The sequence below is a fragment of the Colobus angolensis genome, unplaced genomic scaffold, assembly GCF_000951035.1.
Source record: "Colobus angolensis palliatus isolate OR3802 unplaced genomic scaffold, Cang.pa_1.0 Scaffold389, whole genome shotgun sequence".
Lineage (NCBI taxonomy): Eukaryota > Metazoa > Chordata > Mammalia > Primates > Cercopithecidae > Colobus > Colobus angolensis.
In genome coordinates this window covers 1191927-1212991 of record NW_012117254.1, presented here as the reverse complement: position 1 = coordinate 1212991, position 21065 = coordinate 1191927, and the positions used below count along the sequence as shown (strand labels likewise).

General features: G+C 40.3%; 1 protein-coding gene across 2 annotated transcripts in view; it reads left to right on the top strand.

Annotated features, from left to right (window-relative positions):
- Positions 1–5352: 5352 nt before the first annotated feature.
- MTMR1 (myotubularin related protein 1) overlaps positions 5353–21065 on the top strand; it is a 64725-nt gene continuing 49012 nt past the window's right edge. Inside the window, exons 1-2 of one of the 2 annotated variants that reach the window (XM_011954658.1) lie at positions 5353–5454; positions 18431–18481. The gene's annotated coding sequence lies outside the window, so the exon portion shown is untranslated. The remainder of the gene's footprint in view (positions 5455–18430; positions 18482–21065) is intronic. The other variant, XM_011954657.1, reaches the window with a different exon arrangement.

Sequence of the window (21065 nt, the reverse complement as noted above, 5' to 3'; positions counted from 1 at the left end):
CAGGGCCTGGCCGAGGCGGGATGGGCTGTCCCTCTTCATCCGTCCCCTCGGGCCCCTCCTCCGCCAAAACCCCGGAAACCTCAGCGCCCCATCCGGGGGCTGCCGCCCTCGGACCTGCTGCGGGCCTCGCACCTGGCTCACTTCCGCCCCGAGAGCCCCAGCTCCTGGATCCCCGGGAGGGGCTTCGCAGCTGTCAAACCACTTCCCGCGCCGCCACCTGCTGCCCTTGGCGACCGCTTGGCTGTCCCTGCCCAGGTCACCAATCCTCTTGGGAGGGAGATCCCACCCGGGCTCTCCTCTTTTAGCATCACCTTGCTTCGTGTGGTTTTAAGACCCCAATTCCGCTGTGGCTGCTTAGGGTCTTTGATGGGGGATTGGGAGTGGGGACGGAGATGAGACCCCGCGGGCGTGGGAGCTGGTGCAGATCGAGGCAAAAATCTGAGATGGAAAACGTCCAAACTGCTCAGGAAGCAAGAAAACAGAACGGTTTACTTTCAGTTCTTCACACTTTGAGGGAGCCAGTTTATTGTTTTCATGAGCACACAAGCAAGCCTACTGCTTCTGAGGCAGCTGCAGAACTAAGAGAAATCAGAAACATAAAATGACCGTGTCTAGCTGGGAGGGGCCACCCCATCCTCCGACGACAAGGGATGGCCTATCCTGTAACCCGGAACATCCAGTTTTCCCACAACTTGGCCATTTCTCTGACACCAGAGTGCACTCAGGCAGCATGCACCGCTGTAATGTAGCTCGGTCAGTTTTACATGCCCATTCTTGCCTGTCTTGGTCATACCATTGTGCCAAACTTTTGGGAGTTTCCAAAAGCGCAGAAACAAGAAACGTTCCCTTCACTTTTGTTTCTACCTCAGTGTAATTACAATATATTTTAATAAATTACCCAAGTGGTTCGTGTCACTGAAAACCAGTCACAGCTAAGACAGCACTTGAAATGGTGAGGACTTCACACATCTGCAAATATTCAACCATACACGAGGTCTGGGCGATTCAGAGACTAGCACAACACGGCTTTTGCTGTCTCACCATTTTGCTAGGCTTACCATCTAGTGGAGAATACAAACCAACCAACAGTGGAAATCGAATGTGATAAATGAGATAGGTGGTAGAGGCGAACACAGAAGTACTCAGGATGGGCATGCATCAGAATCATTTAAGGAGCCAAAGGAGACCAGAATGTGTCACCTCCAAATATGCCTCATCTTCTGATTTCCTTCAGAGATTTTGATGATCAGGGAAAGCCTGAGAAAGGTGACATTTGAGTAGTGCCCCCTAAGAGGCGAGGGATCCAGCCATACAGATACCTGGGGTCAGTGATAGTATTCTATTCAGAGGCCTGTGCAAAGCCCCTGAGGTGAGTGTGAGCCAAGTGTTCCTAGATCAGCAAGGAGACCAGGTGTCACTAGCAAAGAGGGAGCTAGAGACAAGTAAGGGATGACAGAGAAGTCACAGAGCCAGATGGTGGAGAGCCTCAGAGACCATGGGGAGTCATTGGGGACTTTGTGCAGAGGAGTGACATAATCTGTTGTAGATTTCAGTAGGCTCTCCATGGTGCTATGTGGACAATAGAGTGAAAGGGAAAGGAGTTAAGCAGAGACTGGCAGTAGGAGGCTATTGTAAGCCAAGTGAGATGCTCAGGTCAGAGTGGAGCGGAGGAGGGGAGAAGTGGTCAGATTCTAGATGTAATTTGAAGACCTGCAGGGTAGAGCCAATGGGGTTTGCTGAAGATTGGTTGTTTGGTATGAGAGAAGAATCTGGGAGAGTTCCAGAACTTTAGCTTGTGGAAAATTGTGTTGCTGAGATGGAGAAGTCTCTCTAAGATGGAGCAGGGTTAGAAAATAGCAGGCTCTTCGCTCTGGACATATTAATTTTGAGATGCCAATTACATGTCCCAGAATAGATGTCAAAGATATAGTTGTTCTATCTGAGCCTGGAGTTCAGGGTTGTCTGAGCTGGAGATTCAAACTGGGGAGTCATGGGCTTATAGGTGAGGCTTAAATACACGAGGCACGTGGAGTTCACAGAAGAATGATGAGGGTCTGGAAAGGGGAGTTGGACTAGGAATAGGGCTGGGTGGATTTTCAAGATACTTACCAGGTAAGAGTGACCCGACATGGTGACCATTCAGATGTGAGGGGGAAGTGCTGGGTGGGCTTCAAGACAAACCTCAGCTTTCTAGCATGTGGGGGAAGGGTAACTGGCTGTGCTGCGCCCTGAGTTAGGAAACACAGGAGCGGAGTAGGTTGTGGGGCTGAGCGGCTGATGCTGGTTTAGACAGGTTGAATTAGCAGGGTCTCTGGGCCAAACTAGTGGACATGTCTTGTAGGAACATCAGCATTGAGATCAGGAGAGTCCAGTTTGGAGAAACAGAGCTGGGAGCCTCCAGCCTGTAAGTAGTTACTGACACCAGGAGTATAGAGGGCAATTGCACAGACTACAGAGAAGGGATGGGGGAGGAATCATGGCCTCCTTTCTCAGTTCTGTCATCTCAACAAGCTCAGATTCACAGTTTTCTTTGAAGAGTGACCTCTAGAATGGAACCTGGCTCTATGGGTGGGACTTGGCCATGTCCTTTGGACTATGGGGCCTTCACTTCTGCTCTGAATACTGTAATTAATAATGAGGAAGCTGTGGTCCTGGAAGAGGATGTGTCTTGCCAAAGATCATGGAGTTAGCTGGTGACATGTCCAGGCCTCCTGTCTGCTAGCCCACTATGTTTCACTGTGTGTAACTACATTGGCCAGGATGCTTCTGGTTGCAGGTGACAGAAACCACCGTTCAATCTAGCCTAAGCCAAATGAGATGTCCTGGCTCACAGAACTGCTCCAGATAGGAGGAGAGATGGCCATAGGCACAGTTGAGGCCAGGATTGCAAACGGTGTTGTCGGGACTCCCCATCTCTCTCTCTCTTTTTTTTCCCCTCACTTTTTAATCCCTGTGAGTTCCTTAAGATGGTAGGGGTGGGGTGGGGTGGGGAGTGGCCTCCAGCAGCTCTGGATGCAGATCCATGTATTTCAGGATGCAAGAGGAAAGCCTGGGATTGGCTGGTCCTAGGTAACTCACCTACAAGTGGGAGCAGGTGGAGGAAGGGGTCAGCCTTCTTCTCCACTTTCCCCCACAGAAGCCTATGATGTGGGGAAGGGCAGTTCCCCAAAGTAAAGGGGAGGGTCCTTATCAGAAGAAGGGGGAAGGCATGCTGGGCAGGTGGTAATAACAGGTCACACTCATGCTCAACAGTTGGGTTTCTGCAGTTTCTTCCTGTGTTTGCAACTGGTGGGTGCTGACAGAAAAAGGCATTATGACAAGAAAAGTATGATATACGCGGGAATGAAAGTGGCTTAACCTTTAAGAAGGAAACAAATTTCTCTCTTTTCCCTCCTTCTCCCCCTCAGGTCGAAATTGTGGTATATAGATTCCTGGCATGTGATAGGAGTTTCTGCTCGTTCAGTATTTTCAACCACACAGATAACCTCTGGTCTGTTTTGATCAGAGACTGCAATTTGGATCACTAGCACAAAACTTCCGTTTTCTTTGTTTTACTCTTTGGGTCATTTTCCATATTGCCTGGGGATTCCAGGTGTTTCTGTCCTTCAGATACGTGAGTGTGGGTTTAATCAGTGATGTGATTTTTTAAAAGGCCTGAAACATTCTTTACAGTGAAAGCTACCTGCAAGATAAACTTTTGTCAGTATTCTTAGCCCTCTAGCTTGATTTCTTAGTGTTTTGCCAAATTGTGAGAGGAACCTGGCCTCTGGGGGCAATTGTTAAATCTCTCACTGCCTAGTTGGCTTATGTGGTCTTTTAGGTCAGGTGAGTACAGCCTGACCACTTGCCAGTCGTGTGACCTTGGGCAAAAGTGGGCCTTAATTTTTTCATCTGTAAAATGGGTCACTGTGAGGCTGGGCAAGGCTACATGTGTGAAAATGCTTTGATGCCTCAGAGCTCTGTGGGAGTGAAAGATGACATTTTCTTTGCATTGCTGTGTTTTCATATAAAGCGGTTGGCTCGCATCTGTGCTGCTGGCTTCGGTGCAGTGAGTCAGTCACTACTGGTTGTTCCATGTCCTATTGAGGACAGCTACTTTCTCACAGGGCATGTCACCTCTGTGCCTCAATTTTCTCTCCTCAAAGACAAGTCGTCTAGTCCCTGTTCTGCCTTCTCATCACACCATGGTTGTGAGGCTCTGATATAATAAAAACCATTTGTGCTTGTAATCCCAGCACTTTGGGAGGCCAAGGCAGGCGGATCACCTGAGGTCAGGAGTTCGAGACCAGCCTGGCCAACACGGTGAAAACCCATATCTACTAAAAAATACAAAAATTAGCCAGGCATGATGGCACACGCCTGTGATCCCAGCTACTAGGGAGGCTGAGGCAGGAGAATTGCTTGAACCCAGAAGGGCGAAGGTTGCAGTGGGCCGAGATCGTGCCACTGCACTCCAGCCTGGGTGACAGAGCAAGACTCTGTCTCAAAAAAAAAAAAAAAAAGAAATAAAAAATAAAAACCATTTGTAAGTTGTCAATGCACTTATAGAAGTATAAGGTATTGTTAATACTGCACAGAGAATGTCATTTTTCTAGGCTGTAATTTATAAATCTCATGATCTTCTGAGTCACTTTGCTTCACTCAAAAGTATACTATTTTCTAGATTTAAAACTACCAACATGAAATTGATTGAATGTTTGAAAAGCCTATGCTGTAAGATAAGTATTTCACATATTTCTCCCGGGTGGGTGTGGTGGCTCATGCCTGTAATCCTAGCACTTTGGGAGGCTAAGGCAGGTGGATCACTTGAGCCCAGGAATTCAAGACTAGCCTGGGAAACATGGCAAAACTCTGTCTACACACACACACACACAAAAGCCGGGCATGGTGGCATGTGCCTGTAGTCCCAGCTACATGGGAGGCTGAGGTGGGAGGATCTCTTGAACGTGGAAGGTTGCAGTGAGCTGAGATTGCGCCACTGCACTCCAGCCTGGGCGACAGAGTGAGACCCCATCTCAAAAAAAAAAAAAAAAAAGAAGTATTTCTTCTGTGTAATTTTAATAGAGTAAAATTCCATTAAATGGTAGAGAATAGTAAGCTTAACTAACACCTGGAATCTTCAACTTTTTTTGAGAAAATTGGGTGATTCATTTAAAATTAACCTGGAACCTAATCTTATTTCCTAGTTGTCAGTTGCTATTTCAGTTCTTAGATTAAATGTAAAGGTAACCAAAGAGTCTAGTTAGTTCATCTAAAAAAAGAAGTATTATCATATTCCTATTCAGCGCTAGTGTTTTCACTGAGATCCTGTGATATAACGTTTTGTAATCCATGCTATTTTGTTTTAGTCCTACAGGATCACATGTTGAATGGTGTAAACAGCTTATAGCTGCTACAATTTCTAGTCAGATTTCAGGTTCAGTGACATCAGAAAATGTATCCAGAGATTACAAGGTAAGCAACATTGAGTGTTTAATTCATTTTCAGTATGCTAAGTAGCCAAGAAGCTTTGCAGTTTTAATTCAAGTGAGCCGTTGACCCTTTGATGCAACATGGCCATTTGCTCGAGAATAAGGACGAGAGGTTCTCTGTTGTTAGATCTAAAATGTAGAAGAGAAATTTTACCAGTATCCAGTACATATAGTCATAGTTTTGTAATTGAGAGGAGAAGCTGTCTTTAGATGACAATGATTCTTTTAAAAATCAACTTCCATTTTATAATAATAAATGCATATAGCTTCTTTGTTAGTATTGTGAGTTTCAGAAAATATCTTGATGTACAATACTTCCCTAACTTCACAATTTTTTAATGTATTATCTGTGAGTATTCAGCATTAACATGTGATACTAGAATGTATAAAAACCTTTCCAAAATCTCAAAAGAGTATTGTATGGGCAGCCTCATTTTTCAGTCCTTACTGAAGTGAAAATCTTTTTGTTTATTTTAAAAGTTAGATTCCCTGGTTATTCTAAATTTAAGTGATAAGCTCCTTGTCAGCAGAGACTAGGGCAGTTTTACTCACCACTGGCTTCCCCGGCAAAATCCTGGAGCATAATGGTTGCTCAATAAATATTGAATCAATTAACAAACCAAAAAACATCGCTTGCTCCATCTTTGTTAAGGCTAAAGACTAACTTCGTTTTAACGTCAATAAACTATTAATAGGTACATTAAATGAAATCACATTTCTATTTCAGTAGTGATGTTTGCCTAAATTGAGGTTTCTGTTTATTAGTAGTCATTTTTGCCTGCTAGTAAGAGATGATTGATTTTTCATAAGTGTGTGTAAAATGCATTTGATATCCCAGACTACCATTAGTTAACAATCTCTCAAAATCATGGTCCTTGCCAGACATCAAATCTTACAAATATCAAGAATTACAGTAAAGATCCGAATTAATTCTTAGTAGGTGCTCCTTGTTTAGGAGCTTTATCTTCAGTTTCTCTTTAGAGCTCATAGGGTAATAACAAGTGCAGAAACAGGCTCAGGAGGCCAACTAATTGAGATTTGGCTATGGTGCTGTCTCTTGCTTCATCCAAACTGGCAGATGCTGTTGATTATGCCTACCAAAGGAAGGCATAGCTGTGGAGTAGCAGAAATTGGATAATCTGCCCAACTAGAAGACAGTATATTTCTTAATAGTTTTTCCTGCTATCTGGTGTTCATGTTTGCCCATAAAAGAGCAGCTAGGGCTCCTGGACCTTAAAACCTGGCCAGACAAACACACTGTCTCCAGGTGGGAGAAGCATTTTTTGCATCACCAATGTGTGAATGACTGGTCACTGACCAGCTGTGGATTGCACCAGTTCCAGTTGCCCTATTGCCTGCACCTTAGCTGAGAAACTGCCTGCTGAGTAGAGAGACTTAAGAACCCATATTAGCAGAGAATAGCTGTCACACCTTGGGGTGATTTTCTTTATGGACAATTATGAGTTAACTGTAATGTTGTCATTAAGGTTGAATAGTTGTTAGTGTTGTGTGTGTCCTATAAAAGATTGGATGTCGACTGTGTGCATAGCTTTCTAACATTACATGAATAGATCAGACTGAATCTGTACTTTAACATGAAGCAACTAAGTTTTTTCAATCTTAGTCTATTTACAAATTTTGTGTAGCAGAATTAGCTCATGTTGGAATGGTTGAACAGATGGTATTCAGAAAAAATAAGGCTTTCTTTCTTTTGGAAATTAAGTTCCTACATCAGATCATAGCTAAAGTCTTTGATGAATTATTGTAAGGGAGCATGTTTTATAATTGTCTTTGTTATATTTGCCCTGTAGCTAAATCTGAAAAGTTGGTGTTAAATTTATAATTCAGGGGTTGTTACACTTTCTTCAAGGAGAGGTTTTTTTAATGTAATAAATACATAAAATATTTCTAAACCACAAAGATAATTGTACATGTTCCCTATAAAGTAGTTCTTAAAATCAGGGTAACCAAAATGGGCCTTTGGGACCCTGCTGGCATGGGAGCTATTGCATGGGGTTGACCCTGAAGATCCAGACAAAGTTCCTTGAGGATTTAAGTTGCATTCATCAGTTGATATTTGAAATTATCTATTGTGTAGATGTCTTATTTGAAATACACACTTAATTTGGGGGCTAATTTATTACAGATTAAACTCAACGTCAGTAATTAAATGGGAGCAGATGTTTATATGGAGCAGAGCACTTGGCATCTTATTTGAAATGCCGATTGTCTTCTGAGTTGTAACAGGCTGTCGAGAATGGTTCTATGTCATCATCATCATTATCAACCCTCTAACATATATAAGTTCTGTGGTTTTGTAATGCTTTTTGACATGTCATCCATTTAAGCCTTAAAACAACCCAGTGAACCAGGGTGTGGTGGCCTGTAGTCTCAGCTACTGGGAAGGCTAAGATGGGAGGATCACTTGAGTCCAGGAATTCAAGGCTGCAGTGTGCTGCGATCGCATTTGTGAAAAGCCAATGCATTCTAGCCTGGACAACATAGAGAGATCCTGCTTCTTTAAGAAAGTCCATTGAGGTAGCTGTTATTACAATCATCATTTAACAGATGAGGAAACCGAGGCCTAGAGAGGTGAAATGACTTGCTTAGGGTCATACAGTTAGACTTGGGATTTGAACTCAAGTCATCCTATTGAAAAGCTAGAGTGATTTTAAGATTTTGTCCCACCCCATTCCCATCCACTGCTTTTCATTCATTCTTTTTTCTTCTTCTTCTTCTTTTTGTTTTTAATAGAGATGGGGTCTCACTGTGTTGCCCAGGCTGGTCTTGAACTCCTGGGCTCAAGTGATCCTCCCACCTCGGTCTCCCAAAGTGCTGGGATTACAGGTGTCAGCCACCACACCTGGCCTCATCCACTGTTTTTATTAGTTATGTGTTCTAGATATTAATACCTTGCCAGAGATGTGATTTGCAAATATTTTCTTATGAAATTTTGGGGATGTATTCCAATCATAGCAAGTATAAATCTAGTAAGACATGAACAGGACTCATATGCTGAAAACTACCAAATATTGATTAAAGAAATCAAAGAAGATCTAAATTAATGGATACATACAGCGTTGTTCATGTATTTGGATGACTCAATATAGGAAAAATGTCACTTCTCCCCTAATTGATATACACATTTAGCACAATTCCTATCAAAATCCCAGAAAGATTTTTTGTAGATATAGATTTAAAACTTATATGGAAAGGCAAAGGAACTGAAGTAGCTGAAACAATTTTGAAGAATAAAGTGGGAAGAATCAGTCTAAATGACTTCAAGACATGTCGTATAGGTACAGTAATCAAGACTATGGCAGAGGTACAGACACATAGATCAATGGAACAGAGCAGAGAAACCTACAAGTCATCCCACAGAAATATGCTCAACTGATTTTTTTTTCCACCAAGACATGAAAACAATTTAATGGTTGAAAGATAGACTTTTCAACAAATGCTGCTGGAGTAATTGGACATCTATAGACAAACAAACAAAGTATCTTGATCTAAGTCTCACATCTTATACAAAAATTAACTCAAAATGAATCACAAACTTAAAAATATAAAACTTTTAGAGAAAAAAGAAAACCTTAAGGATCTGGGGCTAGATAAATCATTCTTCTTAAACTTTACACCAAAAGCACAATCCATAAAAGGAAAAATTGATCAAAATGTAAAACCTTTTGCTCTATGAAAGACTCTGTTAAGATGAAAAGACAAGCTACAGAGTGGAAGAAAATAGATGCATACCTCATATCTGACAGATGACTAGTATTTAGAATATATAAGGAATATTTGAAACTCGACAGTAAAAACATCAAACCATCCAATTAGAAAATGAGCAAAAAATATGAAGCATCTCAACAAAGAAGATATACACATGGCAGGTAAGCACGTGAAAAGACGTTCAGGATCATTTCTCAATAGGGGAATGTAAATTAAAGTCACAGTGAGATATCACTACATCCTATCGGAATGGTTAGAAATTTTTGAATAGTGACAACACCAAATGTGGAGAACCAGATTATTCACTGATTGCTGATGGGAATGTAAAATGGTACAGCCACTCTGGAAAACAGTCTGGCAGTTTCTTAAAAACGAAATGTGCACCTGCCATATGACCAAACAATTGTACTCCTGGGCATTTGTCCAAGACAAATTAAATCTTATGTTTGCATAAAAACCTGTACATGAATGTTTTTAACAATTTTATTCATAATCGCCAAAAACTGGAACCCACCCAGATGTTCTTCATCAGGTGTATTGTTAAACAAATTGTAGTACATCCATGCTATGGACTATATTACTCAACAATAAAAAGAAATAATGATACACACAAGCAACTTGGATGAATCTTAAAGGAATTACATGAGTAAAATAATGACAGTACCAAAAGGTTACATACTGTATGACTTCATTGATATGACATTCTTCAAATGGCAAAGTGATAGAAATAAAGATAGATGAATGGTTGCCAGGGGCCAAGAAGAGAGGAAAGCAGGGAGGGGAGTAAAATGTGGCTATAAAAGGTCAACAGTAGAGTTCATTGTAGTGATGACATTTTTCTACATCTTGATTGTAATCAATGCCAATATCCTGGGTCTGATATTGTACTATAGTTTTGTAATATGCTACAATTGAGGAAATTGGGTGACTGGTACATGGAATCTGTATTATTTCTCACAACTGCATGTGGTTCTACAATTATCCCAAAATTTAAAGTTTAATTTTAAAAGTCAAGATTTTTAGACTGCTGAATGATTCTATATTGCATGTAAAAATTTGTATCATTGTATTTATAACAACTGAAAAATACAGTTATGCTAAAAAAGATGTTAGAAGTTAAATATTATGTTTCTTATAATAAATTTAGTTAACAACAAGAATATCAACAATTATCCTTCTACTAGTCAATTAACAATATACTCATTACTTTTGTAAATGGAAATTGGGCCAGCATACTTCAGCCAGGATAGAAACGAACAGCTCATTTGCCACATTTCATGGTGGGCCTTAAGAGTGATTGTTTCAGTCAAGATTTGACAAAGGTATCAGGTAAGGTTTAGGTGTGACCAATTTCCCAAAAACGAGGGTTGTACTTTTTTTTTTTCTTTTGGAGATAGACTCTTGCTCTGTTGCCCAGGTTGGAGTGCAGTGGCACCATCAAGGCTCACTGCAGCTTTGACCTCCTAGGCTCAAGTGATCCTCCCGCCTTGGCCTCCTGAGTAGCTGGGACTACAGGCATGCGTCACCACACCCAGCTAATTTTTATTTTTTGTAGAGATGGGGTCTCCTTATGTTACCTGGGCTGGTCTCAGACTCCTGGACTCAAGTAGTCCTTCTGCCTTGGCCTCCCAAAGTACTGGGAAGCCAAGGTGTAAGCCACTGCACCTGGCCCCAGGGTTGTATTTTGATGACGTTGTTAAAAAATGTATTGGGAAGACTATTTTAGATTTTTATTGGCCTGCATGGACTTCTGGTTATTGAGGCTTCAATAAACATGCTCAGTTTTACTAGAGCAAGAACCATCTCCTGACTGACGGTCCCAACTTCTTAGCAGAGTAAAACCTTTTTTTTTTTAAATACGTATTTTGTAGCAATCTGATTGCTAAAGGAAAAATATTTATAGACTTTATGCCTAAGGCAGAAAATAGTGGAGTTTTTACTCCAATATTACAGTGTTTTATTGAGAAGAAGCCTCTTAGGGGCATACGTTCAAAGACAACTAATTTATAAAAAAACTGATATTTATTTGACTTAGAATTTTCTCATGTGCTTTATCCAAAAGATAAAATTTGGAGTCAGAACACTTGACCTTGAATCCCAGCCCCGTAACTAACAAGCTGCCTAACAAGTTAGTTGACCTTGTTGAGTCTCAGTGTCTTCATCTGTATAACGGATATTAAAACAGAGATTGAATATATTAAATGAGGTGACATATGGATGGAACACAAATGCTCATTTATTGTACGCTGTTACTCTACAAAAATATAATGTGTAAGAACAAATACAAGAGGAGTGTGTTGTCATTGCTGAACACTACTCCACTTCCAGAAACATGATGTGAGTACCTATTATGTGCAAGGGGCTGGGCTGGGCTGGGCTGCATGGGGTTCATAGTCAGGCCAAGAGACACAGAAAATTACAGTACAAGTTGGCCTGTGGTAAGTGTTAAAATAGACATGTAAACAAGTTGTGGTGGAAGGAGAGAGCAGGGCAGAGTAGGGCATTCTGGGAGTTAAGGGTCTTTGTCAGCTCCCTCAAAAAGGGAAACAGATTTAGGTGGGGCTGTGTTGGGGTCAGGAGCATGCTTGCTAAAGCCAGCCAGCTTTGGTTTGAATCCCTGCTGTGCTGCCGCTGGCTGTATGGCCTAGGGCAAGTTATCATGCCTCTCACAGCCTCAGTTCCCTTGTTTGTCATATGGGTGGCTGGAAGGGTTGAGCTGACTCATAAAGCATTTAGTACTGTACCTGGTGTAATAGTAAGCCTTCAGTAACTGCTTGTTATTATTTGTAGTACTAGTACTGGCTGCATTTGAAAACTTTCTGAAATACTTTCGCACTTTGGGGATTTCAGGGTGTCAACTGTTACCTTATCAAGAATTAAAACTGGAGCCAAACAGTTTAGACCAAAGTATCAGCTTTATTCATTGACAAAAGTTGGCTGGGAGGGGCTGATTTAGGTGGGCTGCCTCGTTCATCATTCTAGAGTTAAACATGTGCACCCAAAGGTAGCCCTGGACAACTGCAGCCAATCTCTCCGGGCAGGGCCCACGTAGGTGAAATCTCCACAGGCTTGGAAGACCAGGCTGTATTCTCAGGGTCTCTCTGGCAGACAGATCCTAGAAGGGCAAAGTATACTGGCTCCCTTACCCAAGTCCACCCAAAGCAAGTGGTCAACAGAAGCCCTCACCTCACTGCTTGGGAGTGCCCTGAAGGACAGAGGAAGGGAGTTTTATTCCCAACACAAACTTTCACACGTATTTGAATTTTGTTACTTTTTCTTGATTTAGTGAAAGCCATTTAGAGCACGACAAGGGCCAGTAACATTAACTTTGGCGCTGTATGCTTGCTTTCTTAAATAGATTAAGATCACTATCAACTGTTTTTGCACCTTCTCATAGGTTCTTGACATGTTTAGGAGTTGAGGGAGGGGATGTGGGGTGTGTGAAAATAGTTGTGGCACAAGTTGGGGCAGCTGAGACTCATCAACTGGAAAAGGTTACTTATCCACCCCAGGTACGATTGTCTTAACTGATTTAACCCTGCCAACAACCTGCAAGGGAGGTGCACTCGACATCTCCCATTTAGAGAAGAGGAGACTAAGATTCCAAGCTGGGGGGGTGTGGCTCGCCTGAGGTACTGTGGCCAGTAAGTAGGTGCTGGAGCTGGGATTTCACTCTGGAGTGTGTTCTTTTAACCACTATGCCGATTTATCTCCCTTAGCCTCAGTTTGGGAGATGTTTTCTTTAGTCTTCTACTGAGGCCTAGATACCCCAAATCCTTGGGAGTTGGGAACTGGTAGGGTCCTGGCAGTCATCCCATAGACTCCCCTCATTTTATGTGTCGAAAGTGAGGCCCAGAATGCAGGCATTAGGAAGCTGTGTATCATCAGCGAGAGCTGGCTTCCAGGCCTCCTGGCTTACAACCTATTCTCCTATGACTTCCATCAGAATCACATTTAAGAAGAAAATGAAGCTCTGTGCATGTGTTTGAAATGGCTTATTTCAGGAGAGGGACATGGTGATCCAGAGAAAACATAATAGGTATCAACTTAGAGACTTTTGGGTAAGCCTCCATTGACCTTCTCCCCCCAACAATACCAAGAACACCGAGGATTTCATGGCAGTAGGCAAAGAATTATGTGAGTTTAAAAGCAGATTATCATCTCACCCCTTTGCACCCTTTTTCAAGTTAGTTTCTCCTTCTAGTGGCAAAGGCCTATTGACAAGGAGTTACAACTCCCATATATGAGGTTTGTGTTAGGCTGTTCTCACATTGCTATAAAGAAATACCTGAGACTGGGTAATTTGTAAAGAGGTTTACTGGGCTCACAGTTCTGTAGGTTTAACAGGAAGCATAGTGCTGGGATCTGCGTGGCTTCTGGGGAGGCCTCAGGAAGCTAACAATCATGGTGGAAAGCAAAGGAGATGCTGCTGTCTCACGTGGCCAGAGTGGGAGCAAGGCAGCAGGAGGTAGCACACACTGTTAAATAACCAGATCTCAAAAGAATTCATTCACTAGCTCAAAGACAGTGCCCAGCTGTGAGAGATCCACCCCCATGACCCAAACACCTCCCACCAAGCCCCACCTCCAACATTGGGGATTAGAATCCAACATGAGATTTAGAGGGGACAGCGTCCAAATCATATCAAGGTTCAATTGCACAATTTGGTTCTGCAGTGGACAATATTTTCATAAAGATTTTATTGTGAATGTTACTTTTTAGTTTTCAGTTTTTACTATCAATTTACAGACAAAGCATCAAAACATTAATTGTAGTTACAGAATGGAGGTTGGGAGGTAGAGAGGTGGAGGAAGGGTTAGTGGTATTGATTTCTTCAAAAAACCTGAAGGGAGTTAAGAGAGATTTAACATTTGAGGAGTCAAAATAGGTTTAGGGCTGTAGTTGAAACGGTCTGATGATAGAGGCCATGCTGAGGCGGTATAGTACAGTTGTTATGGGCACAAATCCAGAACTAGACTTCTGGGGTTTAACTACTTGCTCTGCCACCTTGAACTCAGCCAGGTTACTTAAACTGCACCTTGGTTTTCTTGTCAAAACATGGGACCAGTGATAGGTGTTTTTTTTGTTTTTGTTTTCGGTTTTGTTTTGTTTTGTTTGAAACAGAGTCTGGCTCTTGCCCAGGCTGGAGTGCAGTGGTGTGATCTCGGCTCCCTGCAACCTCCGCCTCCCAGGTTCAAGTGATTCTCCTGCCTCAGCCTCCCAAGTAGGTGGAATTACAGGTGCCTGCCACCACGCCCGGCTAATTTTTTGTATTTTCAGTAGAGATGGAGTTTCACCATGTTGGTCAGGCTGGTCTCGAACTCCTGACTTCAAGTGATCCACTTGCCTCAGCCTCCCAAAGTGCTGGGATTACAGACGTGAGCCACTGCGCCCGTCCATAATAGTTTTTATCTTACGAGGTTGTTCTGAGAATAAAATGAGTTAATACAGTGCTTAGAAGAGTATCTGAAACATAAAAATCATGAGTGTTTTTTATGATGCAGCAGCTGCTGAAGGAAAACAAAAGAACTCAAAATTAGCATTTCAATCAACAGAGATTGGGAAGAGGGAGGTAGTAGTTTGAGAGTTAATTTTCTCATCTTTTAAAATGGGAGGTTAATAGACACTGTTTAAAGTTGACAAATCAAGAAATGGAAGCATAACTATCACAATGGAAGCAGTTCTCAGAATTAAAACTAGATCTAGTTAAGTGTGGTTATTACTGGGGAATGAAGCTCTGAGACACTTACTATTTTGTGGTTTTTATTACCATAAGCATATACTACTTTTATTTAGTATCAAATTTCTTGATGTGTAGTTAACAAATGATAAACCTCAAATATTTAAAGTATGCAATTTGATAAGCTTTGACGTAAATACACACATGTAAAGCCATCACCACAATTAAGGTAAACATATCCATCCTCCCACAAAAAGACAAATTTAAGCTTCTTAGTCTGAATACTCTTTGTTTAGTAACTTATGTATAGACTTTGTCTTTTAGCTATACCATCACTTAATTCAGATACCTTTTAATGACTTCAAAGATTATTTTAATGATAATACAGTGATTTTTTTGAATCTGTGTCATGTGATCTTATGCATCCTGAGTGAAACTGTAAAGCTAGTAAGAACCTCCAGTGATTCTTTTCTGATGATTTGTTTTCATAGAACATTCAGTGGTCAGAAGATAGGATTTCAGACTTTGGAATGGGGAACAGAGATGGTTAAAATCTTCCCAGGCTATTACAACTATTTGCTTTTTAAAAATTCCTGCCATTCCTTCTGACCAGGGCTTTCTGAATGTGTATGCTGCATGTTCAATTAGGATTCACAGGCCTCAGGCACAACAAGAATGTTGTTACTAAAATCAATGTCCTTGCTGAATAAAACTGGGCTTTCCCTCCCCTCCAGGAACAGCCATTTACCTCTTCCCGCCTGGAGCTCCCCTTTGGCCATGCAGCTGGTGCTGTGGCGGGGAGCAGGCACCCTCCTCAGTGGCGGCCACATCGGGGAGTTTAATTCTGGAGTCCCAAGTATGAATTGGAAATGTAATTTCAATAGAAACCAGGTTAAGCTTTGCAGTTAACTCAGCTTTATGATACCATCAATGCAATATAGCTGAGCTGTGCTTGCTCTGGGTCCAAGGTGGGGATTTCTGTGGTTTTTTGGTTTTGTTTTCCTGGGCTGGTTTGGACATATAACTGCCTTTTTTTTTTTTTTTTGTCATTGGTTTTTTGGGGAAAATGCATTCAGTATTCCAAACGGAAACTAATGAACTTTTTGAACACAGCCTGTTCACAGTAGCTTGTAATAGCACTTGACAGAAGGGGTTTTCGTTTAAGGTAATGTAGTTAGTCTTAGCCTAAGGGCGACACGTTTCTCCAAATCATAGACTTCCCTGAAAATTATAGGACAAATGTGTTAGGATTGATCTGATATCGAATGAAACTTAGAGGGCAAATGTGTTAGGATTGATCTTGTTGGTTTTACTTAGAGGATTATGATGTTTTTTAGGGAATGGGCTGTTGAACTTAATGGCATCTTTCACAGGTCAATAGTAACATGTCCATGATGATGATATTCTGTATTTCAACTAACAGGTTTTCAGGAGGCCTGATATAAGGGTAAGGATATTTGGCTTTCAGCAGATGGGCCTCCTACTTGTGTGTGTCTGTGCTTTATCGAACACTTAGTCTATTTAGTGTTCTTTACCTTCTCACTGATTTTTATGAATCACTCAGATCAATTTGCTCTGCTGTGTTATAGCTTTAAGTGTTCACTAGAAACGCTTTATTTGTTACAATGTTTTTATGTGCAGTAAAAGCCAATGTGTGTGAGGCCAGGATGCTAAAATTGTTACCAGTGTGCAACACTGACTTTTGTTGTACTACATGAATTATGACCAAATGGATATTCATGACTGGGGTTATAAGGCTAGGGCTACTGAGGTCTCTTTTAATCTTGTTTATTGTGTAATTCATGCTACAGAATTTAGCAACTAAAAAAAATGGTTAGTTGGCTGTCCTATCTAAGTAAGATTTCAAGTCATGTTTGTGTTTGCATGTTGAATCCAAAAAGCAGAAGTGCTAATCTTGAAGTTAAATTTAGCAAAATCAATCCCAGTTACTATTTTTTAAAATACAGATATAGTGGGTTACAGCTTATATTTTCCTCATGATTTTCCTTCCCTTTATTTCAGAATATTCATAAAGCAAGACAAAGATTGGTAATGTGCATGCATTTAACAGATAGAAAATTAACCTATTTCTATTCAAGGAAAACAATGTGGATTTTGATAGTATAATAACTTCAGTTTAAAAGTTTTAATCTTATTGAAGCCAATGAAGTAGTACAAAAATAAGCAAGTTAAGTCTTGTTGTTCTAGTTGGTTTTCCTTTGTTTAGTCTTGTTTTCACCATGTTTTCTTTTGCTTGTGAGAATCATTTTCTTTCATTGATTCACATTGTTAAATATTAGTGCTTGGCTTTACACTTGCATGAACTTTGAAATGTTGTATTTTTTGTTCATTGAGTTTTCTGTTTCTAAAAACTTAATGATTCGATTTTCTTTATGTTTAAAAAATGGAAATTTCAAAAAACTGGCTGCACTGAAAAATTACACTGCCTTGAAGTGTGCTAAACTATACCAACTGTGCACTGAATTCAATCTGATGATAAAATATAAAAGTACATTAAGGAGTTATTGGACTTGATTGACAAAAATGGAAGGTGGGAAATAGTAAATTCTTTTAAAGTTTTACTATTTCTTCACTGGTTGCCTTTGTAAAAATGATAGTCATTGCAACCAAAGTTTCATGAAGCAAAAATATATATAGGCTAACTTGAATATTTTTAGCCTCAGAGACTTGATAGAACTTTAAAAAGAGATTACAATCTTGTCATCTTCAGTATTCGTATTCTTTTTACCACCTGCTGAATAAAAAGCCCAATTTTTAAAGTTTCAAAAAAATAATAGATTCTATAAAGAAATTAAGGACAGTATACCTTTAAAGGGATTGGAAAAAATTAAATAAAGATGTGTGGCCTTTTAGCCGTTTCTTGGAAGTGTGTTGATACTGTAATTAGAAATATTTAATATGATATTGATTTATAAATCACAGAATTTAATTAGCAATAAGCAATAAGAAACAGACATGTGTATATATGTGTGTATACACACACACACACAGACACACATATATGTATATAATCTCCAGCATGTGATATATGCATGTGTGCAGTGGAATTGATCCCTGAGCAATGTAATATGAATACTTACTGTGTTTAAAATACATGTCTATAAACTGCCTTTGTATTTTGGCTTGACTTTTCCCTTTACCAGATTTCTGTGGTATGCTTTACTTTCTGTGAGCACATTATGTGCCTGTTGTTTTGTTTCTTTGCTATATGCTGTGTATTGCTTGGTTTTAAAAAGACAGTACCTTCTTTGAAATTCGTGATGTTTGTTTGCTTTTCATTTTTCTACCCCAACACAAACACAGAGTAGATACTCCATTTTAGGCTGAGGATGGTATAGATGGCCTACATGTTATTTCCTTAACTCCAAGGGGGAAAATGTTGTGATTTGCAAAGTCATGAAAGGTGTGTCGACTTTTACATGCTTACTGTCTCCTTAAAAAAGAAATTCTGTCCTTTCACCTGTCTGTTTGCACGTGTTTCTCTTTCTCCTCTTTGCTTTTTCTTGTCCATGCACCTGGTGCTGTGCAGGAGATTCAGGAAGAACACAATGGCTACCCTTCTGAAGCTGAAGCTGATCAGGTGGCAAGTTCTACATGTTCATCTGTTTGTAGCTACAGATCATGTATTTAGAAGCCATTTCATTCTAGACTTTCCAGATGCTTTTACCACAATAGCAGTGCCCTCCTGTCCAAATTTGGTAGATTCCATATGACATTATTTGCAAAAATTGGTTTATCCAACATTTTGTCAACTAGAAATTTGTTTGTCTGTGTTTCTCGGTTTGCCCATATAGGGTTATTGATGGGGTTAATGACCCTCCATCACGGTTGGATTCTGCAGTGCCTTTACATAGACATAGAGGGGACAGATACATATGCTAAGGGTGCTCCTTGAGGGTGCACACTTTGCTTTCTTCAAATATGCATGATCTGTGCCCAACATAGTACCTGGTACCATGTAGATAGTTGTGGAATTGGTACATATGTTAATCAGAATACAAAATTATTCATAGAGTATTCTTGAGTGCTTACTCCGCTCAGTACCTCTAGACCCTCTCTGGAGTCTTTTAAAGCTGCAGTACTTTCCCCAATGCTTATGTGAAACCAAGAGAAGAGCAGCTCCAGGGATGCGTGGCATGCCCCAGGTGCTCAGCTGCACCATTGTCCACCATCGTCCAGCCTCACCCTCCTTTAGTGACCCCGGAAGCAACTTGAAGAGCCCAGTTTGAAAGCCACTGCTTTTGGCATGCAACCGTTATATAAACTATCCACCTGGTGGCTTGGATTCAGGCTAAGGAGAAAAGTAGCAAAGAGGTCAGGGTTGTTGGGTGGGCTGGAGCCCTTAGGAACAAATTCAGGGAGCTGGCAGACTTCGGCTAGACCTTCAGGGTCACTGGAACATAGTTGGGATGAGGTCATCAGAGGGAGTTCCCCAGTTGGGCAGCACTTTGAGTCACGGCACCAAGAGGAATGGGTGTGTTTATGAAATCAAATTTACTTCATAAGAATATTCCATCCTTTGATTGTGCTGAACACGGGTTGGATAAATCAAGGGTCAAATCATGTCCTGTGCAACCTCGTAGTTGCAGTAAAAGCTTAACGTAGCATAAGTGTGAGTCCCTTCTCCTAACAGCAGCTTCATAAAGGGAATCTACTATACTCACCAAAGCAAACAAAAAACCTCCAAGCTTTTAAAACTCTTCTCCTCTTGAGTTTCTATGCTAAAGCTAAATGTGTTTCTTTTACAAAAGGAATCTCCTATGGGGAAATCTGAAGCAATTGGGTCACATCTTTGTTTTATTCCAATAGTTGTTCTTTTTTGTCATTTAAAAAGCATGTTCCAGATTTATCATTAGTGAGAGATTTGCCTTACTATGTCTCACTGACATATAAATGCACAGACGTTTCAAGCCAAACTTGACATGACTATGGGAAGAGAAGAGAAATGCTTGATTTTCAACTTCTATCTTGAGAGCATTGTGTATTCTTAAAATGGTCCTAATCACCTCTGTCTCCTATATGCAACATTTTATTAGTCCTGGATTGAGGACTTGAAAATGTTTGATGTGGCTTGTTCTAAACAGAAAGACTCACACCTTTCCTAAGCTCCTCTAGATTCAGTTGATTAAAGCAGCTTGCTTTAGTAATTATATTTCAAAATAATCTACTTCCATTTAATTTTAACATATAAGAAACTTAAGTCTGCATAATACATGATAATATTTAGCCATTAAAATATTTCGCTTTAACAATATAACATTTGAAGTAATTTAAAACTCTGATATTGATTAAAGTAGCTTTCTCACTTCGTGAGATGCTATACAATTAGTCACTAGTTCAGGCAATAAAGCAGACTTTCAAATTAAGGCTTCTGAGATTGGAGATCTTTTAGGGTTTCTAAAACCAGACATAAGTATACATGTAAGTTTATGCTTTATTGCATAAAATATATTTCCAAAACAGATGTGAGTATAAAAATGAATCCATTAATCATTCTCCACGCCCACCCTTAATGTGTTAACTTCCAAAAAATTTTGGCTGAAAATGTCTTTAAAGACCAGTCTGGACTAAAAATTTGAATTGAATTGACTGTTTGGAGGTAATGATGATTCCTAATCTATATTATTTTAACCATGCACCTTTCGATAAGGAGGAGGATGGACCATGTCATTTTGTGCTCTCCCAGTAGAATTAACATACCCCTGACCAACATTTAACATTAAATTTGCTATTTATAGTTTGGCTTTCTTCCTTTTATAAAATTTGATGAAACTGCTATGTGTAGTATTTCTAAATTGACCTTTAAGTCCTTTAATAAAACATAGTGAAATATTCTTGCAACTATGAAAATAATTACTATTTTGAATTTTCAATAATTTAGAATTATAAAAGACACCCATTTAAAAATATTTTGCTTTACAAAATTATGCTGAAAACTTAGTATTATTCGACCTGTTTTCCACTGAACACTAGTGGCCTCCGATGTTAACAGGTGGAAAAGCAGTCCCGATCAAATAGGTATGAGAAATGCATTATACTCTAGCGCCCTCTTGCTGATTCGGTGTGTATTAACACACTAAAGATGTCTCACTAAAAAAAAGCAGCTGAGGCCGGGCGCGGTGGCTCACGCCTGTAATCCCAGCATTTTGGGAGGCCGAGGCGGG